A 12,463-nucleotide genomic window follows, 5' to 3' on the forward strand; every position below is an offset into this window, starting at 1 on the left:
GGTTATTTTTAAAGATTGACAAAATTGATCAACTTCTAGAATTGTTAATCAAAATGAAAACTACTAATATTTTATAGGAAGAGGGGGCATCACTGCATATTACATAGTTAAAGGCATATAAAGAAATGATCAACAACATAATCCCAATAATTTTGATAAATAAAATAGCAAAATTCCTTGAAAGATACAAACTACCAATCATCACTGAAGAAGGAACAGATAAACTGAATGTCCCAATGTTTATACAATAAATTTAATTTGTAGTCTAAAAATCTTTCCATAAGGAAAACTTAGCCCATATGGCTTCACTGTTCAATTCTATTAAATATCAAATACATAAATAATACCAATTTCCTTAAATCTTCCAGGAGACAGCAGAGGAAACACTTCTCAACTCATTTTATGAGGCTGATATTACCCTGATAAAGAAACCAGACAAAGATATTAGAGGAAAATAAAGTATTCATAGACACAGATGTAAAAATCCATACAAAAATATTAGCAAATAAAATTTAATATATTTTGAAGAGTGGGCCTGACCTCAGTAAGGCAATGATTATTCAACATTTAAAAATCAGTCCATTTAATTCCTTATGTCAGCAGTCTACAAAAGGGAAAACCATATGATCATCTCAATAGATGGCCCAGATAAGGTATTTAGCATAATTTAGTATCTATTTATGACATTCAGAAAACTAAAAGAGTGCTGACTTAGAAATAAATTTAGTGAAATATGAGTACAATGTATATACTGGAAACTAGAAAATATTGATGAGAGAAATTAAAGAAAACCAAAACTAATAGTTATGTTCATGGATTGGAAAACTTACTGTCATTAAACTGTCAGGAGCAAATTGATGTATAGATTCAGCAGGATGTTTTTTAGAAATTAACAAGCTGGGAAAGGATTAGTTGTAATTTGGGGCAGGTAATTTTGGCATAACTGTGAGTACCTTTGGCATACTAATGCCATACAATTATGTTAGTATAATCAAAACCGCACTAAGATTTCCAATATATATCCTAATAAAATTAAGAGAGAATGTTTTGACTATTGATATAGCATATTTGTTACCAGATCTAGGCATATATCTATCTACATAATTATTAAAAGTTTTAGAAGAATTAGTATTTATTGGAAATCTACCAAATGCCAAAAGATTTCTACCAGTAGCAACAATCTATTGATGTCTCACTATGTATGAGGGACTACATTGGGTGCTTACTATGCTGCACTGAGTTTAAATCTCACAATAGCCCTATGGAGTAGAACTAATGCATTTTACAAGATGAACTGAGGGTTAGGGAAGCAAGGGCAAAGTTATCAAGTGGTAATCAGCAAATTGCGTCTACAACTAAAGGTCCAATTTTCCCACTATATCACATTGATTAATTAAGCCATTTGAAATTCTCAAATAATATTAATAATTTAATAACTTGCAAATGTATAGTAGTTTGTTCTTTAAAAACATCATACTATCCAAGAATAAGTCCTTGGAATTACACAGTCTTGCAAATAGTAGTTTCTTATTCCTCTTCATCTAGCTTCACACAGCCAATCAGTTTTCTCTTTACATTTTGAGGTCCCTGTATTAAATGGATCCTTCATCTCTCAATGCAGAAAACTCCAAGCTATGGTCTGAATGTGCCCCCCAAAACTTATGTGTTAGAAACTCAATGCACAGTGCAACAGGGTTGGGAGTTAGAATCTCATGGGAGATATTTAGGTCATGAGGTCCCCACTCTCATGAATGAATTATCACTGCATAAAGGGCTTGCAGAAGTGAGTTCATAGTCTTACACACTTACGCCCTGTGGGGCACAGGAAGAAGACCCTCATGAGATGCCAGCACTTTGGTCTTGGACTTCTCAGCCTCCAGAACTATGAGAAATAAATTTTTGTTCTTTATAAATTACTCAGTCTTTGATTATTTTGTGACAGCCATGCAAAACAGACAGATGTTTCATCTTGCTATGAGGCACATCACTTCCCAAACATAAGTCTCAATTTATGTGTTCCCACTCAATCACAGAAAGCCATACTAGAAAAGATGCCATACTAGCCATATTAGAAAATATACAATGCCTGTGTTTTTCCACCACCTCCAGACCCAAGTATAGGATCTTACCACTGCAGTATGTTGAAAGTCATATCCAACACACATTCAAAAATCCTGCAGTAGATGAAACAAGAGGAATTTTCTTCAAAGGTTAATGTCAAGGTTGCCTAGATAAAACAGGGCCAAAGTTTTAAGTCCAGATATGGCCGGAACATCAGAGAGCAGAAAACAGATGGGTAACTTTACTCTCAGAAAGCTGGACAAAGCTCTTTGACAAAGAAGAAGGAGAAAGAAAATATATTATGAAATCTGGCCAGGATTGTTCTGACAGTGCACCCTGGATCAGCTCATCGCCTCAGCTGCATTGGGCAAGAAGAAGAAAATGCACAAAATGTATGTATGTAATGTTCAACGTACAGTGTCCAATTTGCACACTAGCAAATACTGCCTAATCAGTGCCCTGAATTTTAGCAACTAAATTATCATTCCCCAGTTTGGGGAAGGATTAAAGATGGAGGGTAAATGAGAGAAGGCTACATATATTTCACACTAAGACACCAACATTATATATTTAGTAAATTATTAATAAGGAGTAGCCAGCACCAAGTCTTTAGAAAGGGGTGTATTTTCTTCTCTGCCCTTCTTAATATCACTGTAATGACCTCCAGGCCTCCCAGTCTTATTTACAGAGATTTGACTTATTACAACCCTTCTTAATAGTCATTTTTGTTTAGATTTTTATCTCTTCCAGAACATGGTAAATTCTTTAACAGAGATGCAATGCTTTAACCCTTTTGTTCCCTATTGTCCCTTTTGTTCCCTATTGTTCCTTCCATATATTAAGAATTTCATCAATATTACCTATTAAAATTAATCTCCCTACTACACTTTTCAAACAAGTAGTCAAACTAAAAAGAGAGAACTCATGAGTTTTGTTTTGCTCCACACTCTGCCTCAGCTAACGCATGATAAACTCTGAGATGGAAGGTAAATTTAAGCCAAGGTTTTCTCACATCTCAGTAGGGTACTTTATTATGACTTTATTTGTGCTTTCAAAGCTTTCACCAGAGAATAATGGTCAACCACAGATCTACTGGACTGGATGACAGAAATTCCATTTGGTATCATTTATTATTTCCAAACATTATTATACACCCTCATTAATTTTATCATTTCATCTGTGAGAGATGTAATCTTACAAAGTGACTTAGAGGAAAAAGCTGAAATATAATTGGCAGCCCTTCTGGTTTCCCTGTGGAAAGATCCTTCAGTTGAAAAGCTAAAATAACTCATCGTCTTCATCAATTAGGTCATTCCTCACATCAGAAAGCATCAAAGAGCTGGTACTCCCCCAACTGTGTACTTGGAGAGGCAGAAAGATCAGCCTTACAGCTGATTTTAAATGTTATAAATATTGCATAATGTGAAAATGATTTTTCTTGTTGAGCAATTAATGCTTGCAGTGTTCTATAATACTAAAGGAGTTAGAGCCAAACCAGTTATCAGGACTGAAGCAGAGAACTGTACAAGGCAACAGTTCGAGGTTTCTTTATTGTACTGTTCTGTGTTCTGTGAAGTAGTGTCACTTAACCTTTCTTATGTAGCAGCTCTTCTTACTCGTCTTTCTTTCCAAGACTTGGTTTTGACACCCACTTGAAAGAAACCCTACCGCCCTGATATATTAAGACTTGTTTGCATGTTTGTTGAGGAAATACTCGCTAAGTGAAGCAACAAGTTGGCATGAAGTTAAAGGTCTTAATCAATACTCTGAGCCATCCTGACTTCAAAATGCTTCTCAATTGAGTCATTCTCTGACCTACTAACCCAAGGCTTTTTGAATCTCTAAATGCTGATTCTCTGTCAGCTTTTATTATTACCTCTCAGCCACTTATGGCGGTTGCTAATCTAGAGTCTTTATAAATCTTAACGACATCTGCTCAGAAGGCTCTTTTCAGCTCTGCTACAAGAACATTTCAGTCACAGCTTATATCTGCTGCCAGAAGAACCTTAGCTTCCATGCAACCCAGATCCCATCCTAAGCCAGCAGTGGTCTAACAGAACTGACCATGTTCTTGAGTATATCTCAGAATAACCAAACCCCTCCCGACCCAGGGTTCTAGGTCTCTGTAGAGTAAGCCCGTGCTAATCAAAGGGATTCAGAACAGTACATTTACTATTTAAAATGGGAAAATAACATGCAGGTGAGTATTAACATTTAATTCTTCTTTCTCCCTCACAAGAATTATAGCTACATTATGTTTTACTCCTTTTAATTAAAATTAATAATTAGAAATCTTTGGCAATCTGTTTTCCCCAAGGTACCCCACATCCCATTACATAATTCACATATTCTTTGCTTGAAGATGCTTCCTTTTGCAGCAACTCTGAAAATGCTTCATTTAATTTTATTTTATAAAATTGGGTTATGGTTCTCATAGAGACATATAATTAAATCTCTTCTGCTGCAAAAAGGAGATTGTTTTAAATAATAATTGTTACTAAATTTTTCTCTGACAACATAAAAATAAAGTTTGGTTTGACACACAACTTTTGGTATGAATTATGCAGAAATGAATCAATACAAAAAGAACTGTGATGTGACTCTTTTTGCATTCAAGTAATCATTATTTTGCCAGAATTGATTAACTAAAAGCACTAAGAACTCATTTACCAAAGTAAGCTGTGAACTTCTTTTGAAATATAATTTGAATTCTCTAGTAAACTCACTTGTATTATCCATAATTCATATTTTCTGCCCAAAGATATGACCTTTCATTTAATGAGCATTCTTGACAAATAGCCTAATTAGTCTTTAAATACAAAATATTGTATTAGAATCAAAAGGTCTAATGTCTCTGAAGGGATCATAAGAACTTGAAGCTAGATAAATGAAAAATAGTACACTCCTGGTTTTTCAGGTGTCACTGTCATACCACCTACTTCATCTTAAATGTCATGTTCACATAGGTTAAATGTTAGAAGTCCATAAAGTTGTAAGGTAAAGGTCTTAGATACATAAATATTATCGCTTCTCGGCCTTTTGGCTAAGATCAAGTGATACATAAATATTATACATTTAGCAACTACTAAGGAAAAAAATCTTAATTTTTTAAATTGACTTCAGATAAAAAGGAACATTTCAAAAGAAAATCATGCCTACCCTTCTCTTTTATTGATATGGAAATAATAACTTATAAATCTTGTTTATATTCAATACGTAAGACCAAAATGGATCTGGTAGAAAAAAAAAATAGCATTCTTCTGATTGTCTGTCTCTTATATTACGAAGAGAGTCTTTCAGTTTGAAGATAATAATATGGTATCACTGCTTATAGAATGTTCACACCATACAGGGAAGGCACAGGTATGGGTTCTGCCCAAGGGGCTTACTATCTAGGAAATACAGACAAAGTCATTTACACATAACAAGAAAGCCAATGTTCAGTTAAATGTTAGAGTTACAGAAGAACAAGCTTTCAACCATCTCTTGATTTTTCTTCTTTTTTATTCCTCTTATACTTTCATTTTTTTCTTCCTATTCCTTCAGTTTCTTTGCACAGGGAATTTGTGCAAAAATGGTAAATGAAAAAAAACCCTGCATTTTGAGGACAAAAGAGTAAAGAAAGGGGACAGTTTTAAGCACAAAGGGCTGCCAAGGGAACCAGCAAACACAATAGAGAATAGAGAAAAATCTAACTTGGACTCAAGAGATTTGGAAAGGATCAAGGTTGAGAGATATAAGCAATTCCTAAAACTGTTCTCATGTCCTCTAATACTAGAAACTGAAATAAATATTCAGTCTTATCTAGTTGTCTTCGAAGTCATTGGGATCCCAAAGAGGCAGCTGTTGACACTTGGCTTCACACCCATCTGCCTCTATTCCATTAGAGATACATTACCTAATCTTACAGAACTTGACTAAAACAGATAGGAAAAATATCCTCAGGGTCAACTTTACATCCCATTTGGCTCTGAAATTAAAAAGATTGCAATATATGCGTTATGTTAGAACTACCATAAAAGCATATCTTGTATTGATTCCACTTTACTGTTTTGTTCATCAATTTCGTAATGGAAGAACTTTGAATGAATTAACTGAAGCAAATGTTGATCATCTTTTAATGACATAGAGAGCAACAGGAAAGCTAGAATAGTTAGAAAATATTGAGCTCTGCATACATTATCCTCTAACTTCTCACAACAAGTCTTTCAAGTAGGAATTATTATTAACCCCTTTTGCAAAAGAGAAAACAGAGTTTACTGAGGTTAAGGAACAGTCCAAGTTTACCCAATTAGGGAATGGCATATTAGGCTCCGGACCACTCATCTAATTCCAGAGCTAACACCATGATTCACTACACTATTTAATACCGATGGATGAGCTCATCCTAAAGATGAGTTAAAGATGATCAGGTAGACTGGGACGGTAAATTAGCATAGTCTTTTTACAAAGTGTGGCACATACAGCGCTGGCGGAGATGAATTTCTGGTGATATATAGATAGACTTTTTACTTAATATGAATTCATTTAAAATGTGTGAAGAAGAATATGACCAGCTTATTAAATCCCTTATTTCATGGATATTTTTGCTAAGAATGAAAATAAACTTTAAAAATTAAACTGTTTACAATTTATCAAAGGAAAAAGTTACAGAAAAATAATCTATAGATGGGAAATGAAGAATGAGGGAAAAGGCACAAAAGTAATACACAAAATCTTGGAAACACAGAATTAAGGTAATCCATACTGAAAAAGTCATCAGTACAAAGTTGTAGGGACTTGAGTGACAGATCAGGTAAGACAGTAAGTATAAAGAAGAGCAGATATTTACAACTAGAATACAAATAAAGTGGATAGAAATGAGTTCTATGAAGGAAGCATGTTAAGAAGTTTAGAATTGAAAGCAAGAAACATTGAGAGTCATGGATAAATTTGCCATGGTCAGATATGCAGGTAAGAAAAAGTACTCTAGCTATACGGAAGAGGACTGATTGCATGAGAGTGGTCCTGGAGACAAGGAGGCCAGTTAACAGACTATTACAACTCACATCTTTAAAAAATGCTGCTACAAAGAAAAAAAAAAAGAAAAAAGAACCACACACATGAACACAGAAAATGACTACTGTTGGCAGAGATGAGAAATTGGGACTCTTGGTCAGGTGCAGTGGCTCACACCTGTAATCCTAGCATTTTGGGAGGCGGAGGCGGGCGGATCACCTGAGGTCAGGAGTTCAAGACAAGCCTGCTCAACATGGTGAAACCCCATCTCTACTAAAAACACAAAAATTAGCCAGGTGTGGTGGCATGTGCCTGTAATCCCAGCTACCCGGGATGCTGAGGCAGGAGAATCACTGGAACCTGGGAGGCAGAGGCTGCAGTGAGCCAAGATGATACCACTGCACTCCAGCCTGCACAACAGAGTAAAACTGTCAAAAGAAAGAAAGAAAGAAAGAAAGAAAGAAAGAAAGAAAGAAAGAAAGGAAAAAAGAGAAATCAGAACTCTTGCAAACTATTGGTGAGAATGTAAAATGGTGTGGCTGCTATGGAAAACAGTATGTCAGTTCCTCATAATATGACAAATAAAGTTACCATATGATCCAGCAATTCCACATTGGGTATATATACCCAAAAGAACTGAAAGCAAGAACTTGAAGAGATATTTGTAAGTCATGCTCATAGCAGCATTCTTCTCAATAGCTGAAAGTTAGAAGTAACCCAAGTGTCTATTAATGAATAAATGAATAAACAAAATATGATGTATACATGCAATGAAATAGCACTCAGTCTTTAAAAAGGAAGGAAATTCTGGCACATGCAACAACATGAATGAACTTTGAAGACACTATGATAAATGAAACTAGTAAGTCACAGAGGACAAATGCTGTATTATTTCACTTATCTGAGGTACCTAGAGTAGTCAAATTCATAGAAATAGCAAGTAGAATAGAGGTTTCCAGGGGTTGGGAGGAGGAGGGAATGGGAAATTATTGTTTAGTAGGTACAGAGTTTCAGTTTTGCTGATGAGGAGTTCTGTGGATGTATGGTCATGGTGGTAACACAAGGATATGAATGTACTTAGTGCTACCAAACTATAGGCTTAAAAATGGTTAAGATAATAAATGTTATGTTATATGTATTTTACCACAATTTTTTTTGAGCTTTAAAATTTGAAAGAGAGACCATTGCAATAGCCTACACAAAGAAACATTGAATGCTTAGCCAAAATTTTAACCAAAATAAGAACTAGGAGTAGAAACTGATACCTGCTCACAGTGAAGCCTGGACACCCAACCAGGCACAGTGGCTGAACTGTTTGCCAGGCTGGGCCACTTCAGATGTTCTTAGCAGATGATTTTACTCATGAAGTCTATGCATTCATTTATATAACAAATAATTATTAAATACGGTGTGTTAGGCACTGTGTAAATCCCGGGAATAAAGCTGTGGACAAAACAGACACTATCCCTCTCAAATGGGAGTTTCCCAGAAGGGGATAGGAAAGAGGACTGATCTTTCTATAACTGACAGATTTGAGTCCTTCCATTATTCTTACCTGATGAGTCCAGGTAGCACTCTCCATCCCCAGCCCATTTTCTTAGTCAATGTTTGCCAGACTTTGGGATTGCCGAGTTCTTATTTTGACTAGGAAAGAGTGTTTTAAGTAATTACCATCAATTAAGAAAAGAAAGAAAATTCTAACATACAAACAATAGTCTATAATCTTAAAGAACCATCCAATAAGTATAATAAATTTAGTTGTAACTCACTACCTGCACCTTTTTTTTTTTCTTTTTGCCATGAAACGATAAACATATCTTCAAGGATTCTTACTTTCCTTTGGACATTTTCTAGATCAGCATTTAGAAACCAGTGGGCTCTATCTAGGTTACAGCCAAATCCTGAAAGGCTGGGCAAGGTTATGTCTCTCTTTGCCTTTTTCAGAGTCACTAACAGCTTTGTGGGCTCCCAGTGTGGCTCTCTTAAAACATTAATACCTATAAATAATAATATCTATAAAATACCCAAAGGCCTCTGGTGGAATTTTAACAGTCCTTCCAGCCATCAAATAATAAATTCAATTACAACTCATTGACAAAATTTTATTAAACTTTTACATACCAGGTAATAGGTTAAACACTAGAGATAAAAAGACATGACAGATGGACGCATCATCTACTGTCCAAACTGTAACACTTTAGAGTGAAAGGGTGGTCCGTTAATACTTTTGCCAGGAAAAGTAATTCAAACAAATTAAGTTATATGATCATCCTATTTAAGGAGCTCATAAGCTGATAAGTAGTATGGTAAAACTATTATGAAAACTCAGAGGACGAGGCAATTAATTTAGGAGAATGGGGAGGCTGCAGGGTAGTCATCCTAAAGAAGTAAGAGTTTCAATGAATCTCAAAGAACTAGTAGGATTCTACCCTAGCAAGAGAATGAGAAATACACTTCAAGCAAAAGAAACAGCAGAGGCATCCATGAAACTGTCACATGTGCCTCTGTTGTTTCTTTTGCTCGAAGTGTATTTCTCATTCTCTTGCTAGGGTAGAATCCTACTAGTTCTTTGAGATTCAAACCATGGCACGTGTATACCTATGTAACAAACCTGCAGGTTCTGCACGTGTACCCCAAAACTTAAAGTATAATTTAAAAATAAATAAATGAATAAATAAATACAAGGACATACTTTGTTATCTTCCTCACTATCAAAGGGTTCAAGTCTAAGACTTAACTTTTTAATTTATAAACAGAAATAAAGACAGGAAATAGTCTTTAAAAGAAAAAAGAAAAGAAAAGAAACAGCAGAGGCCAGGTGTGGTGGCTCACGGCTGTAATCCCAGCACTTTGGGAGACCACAGCAGGCAGATCACTTGAGATCAGGAGTTCAAGACCAGCCTGGGCATCATGGTGAAACCCTGTCTCTACTACAAATACAAAAAATTAGCTGGGCGTGGTGTGGGCACCTGTAATCCCAGTGACTTGGGAAGCTGAGGGAGGAGAATCACTTGAACCTGGGAGGCAGAGGTTACAGTGAGCAGAGATTACACCATTGCACTCCAGTCTGGGTGACAAGAGCAAGATTCCATCTCAAAAAGAAAAGAAAAGAAAGAAAGAAACAGCAGAAAGCTCATTAAAACATTGGTTGCAATTCTAATATTGCTCATTACAGTAGAAAACACCGGGGCCTATCATGGGGAGGGGGGAGGGATTGCATTGGGAGTTATACCTGATGTAAATGACGAGTTGAGGGGTGCTGACGAGTTGATGGATGCAGCACGCCAACATGGCACAAGTATACATATGTAACAAACCTGCACGTTATGCACATGTACCCTAGAACTTAAAGTATAATAATAATAATAAATAAATAAATTTAAACAAAAATAGTAAGGTTTTATAAGTACAGTATTTGTCATAGCTCTTACCCTTATGGAAGCTGTAATTTAAAAAAAATAAAAGCAACTTTTTAAAGACCAAGAAATGGATAAGGCTTTCCTCTTAACTGTAGAATACATACACAAGATCTAAATGTGAAAAAAAAAACACTACCAGGACAAACAGAGAGAGAAGGAGAGATGGAAGAAGGAAGGGAGTCAGGAAGGGAAGGAGGGACGGAGACAACTCAGCAGCATCATTTAACAGCATTCTTAATTTCCAATAACTTTCAAAATGATAGTTTTCTGGATTCAACATAGATTTCAGGATGGAGATATAGAACTTTATTATTTTACAAATTTAAGATCCATATTTTCAGTAGCTGTTGTCTTGTGTGGGTCTGGAGTTACTAACAGAAGACAAAGCTGAGCTGTTTTTTTTCTTTAACATCATAATATGATGTGTCACTTTCTGGAGCTCAATATTTCGGTGCCTCCCAACTCATGCCAAAGGCTATATTTTATATTTAAATAAAATTTACATATGACAACTTCTATTGCAACATCTTTCGACCTTCTCCCAATGCAATTTTCTTCCAGGTTTAGCAAGCTGGGAAGATTGCCGTATTCGCCTTTATTTTCTATTTCTTTGTTAATTTTCAGCATCTTTTGATTTTTCAGCTAAATATCATGGGAATTGGGTCCTTATGTCCAGTATTACTAAATCAGTCATATATACATAGCTATATAAATTCTATATATTAAGTAAGACAGGGGGTTTTTTGTTTGTTTGTTTGTTTGTTTGTTTGAGACGGAGTTTCGCTCTTGTCGCCCAGGCTAGAGTGTAATGGCACGATCTTGGCTCACTACAACCTCCATCTCCTGGGTTCAAGTGATTCTTCTGCCTCAGCCTCCCGAATAGCTGGGATTACAGGCATGTGCCACCATGCCCAACTAATTTTGTATTTTTAGTAGAGACAGGGTTTCTCCATCTTGGTCAGGCTAGTCTCCAACTCCCGACCTCAGGTGATCTGCCCACCTTGGCCTCCCAAAGTGTTGGGATTACAGGGACAGGGTTTTAATGTGTGTGATTTTTTTTTTTTTTTTTGGCCACCCACCTCAGAACCACCTGAGTGCTTATTAAAATGCAGATTCCCAGGCCTAGTCTCAAACCATTCAATTGTAAGCTTAGAAGATGGGTTCTGGAAATTTACATTTTAATAAATTCCATGGAAATTTTGCCACAAGACTCCTGCCATTTAAAAATGAGGTTTGAAATTACTCCCACATTCCATTTGAGCTACCTTAACAATTTGAAGTAAAAAGGCATAATTATCTCAAAAAGAACTAAGGAAATGCTTTCTTGGAGGAAGAAAAAAAAAGATATGTTGGAAAACTAGTATATGGTATCGTCCAGGTTAATAACTCAACTACAGATAGCTCACCCACTGAAACTACTTTTAGAGATCATAAAATGTTATAATTGGAAGGGTCTGTAGAAGTCAATTAGTACAACCTTAACTTGACCTCCATATTAAAGCTGAGGAAATCAAAAGCCATGGAGTCTTATTGTTATCTGTCACCTTATTTATTTTAAAATGGGATATTTTCCTTGCTTTTTAAAGAATCATACATATAATGACATTTTTTTAAATACATGCATTTTGCCAGAATAGCTAATCTCCTCATCCATCCAAGGAAGCATAAGTATACCAGGCCTCATTTATTTTGCTATGATTTAATCCAATTATCTAAGCCCCAAACATGGAAAAAAATAAATTTATGCAAATAACTGGTTCAGTCTAACAGTTACAAGTAGGTTATGATGTGCCAATCATGCCATGCCCTCAGAAGGCAATAAAGACAATTTCAAACGTCATGCTTTTGCCTACTGTCAGCCGTATGAAGGTTTGTGAATTTTAAACATATTTATATGCTTAATAAGCACAGATTCTTCTACCCACATTTCATATAACCACATGTACATTTTGCTCATTTCTCTGTTATGTTGTCAGAATCATCTA

General features: G+C 35.6%; 1 long non-coding RNA gene across 1 annotated transcript in view; it reads right to left on the reverse strand.

Moving 5' to 3' along the window:
• LOC103883161 overlaps positions 1-12,463 on the reverse strand; it is a 67,132-nt gene that overhangs the window by 50,763 nt on the left and 3,906 nt on the right. Inside the window, exons 2-3 of the long non-coding RNA XR_645294.4 lie at positions 8,615-8,703; positions 348-419 (exon numbers count right to left, since the gene is read on the reverse strand). This is a non-coding gene — a long non-coding RNA (uncharacterized LOC103883161). The remainder of the gene's footprint in view (positions 1-347; positions 420-8,614; positions 8,704-12,463) is intronic.

The sequence above is a fragment of the Papio anubis genome, chromosome 4 (assembly GCF_008728515.1).
Source record: "Papio anubis isolate 15944 chromosome 4, Panubis1.0, whole genome shotgun sequence".
Classification (NCBI taxonomy): domain Eukaryota; kingdom Metazoa; phylum Chordata; class Mammalia; order Primates; family Cercopithecidae; genus Papio; species Papio anubis.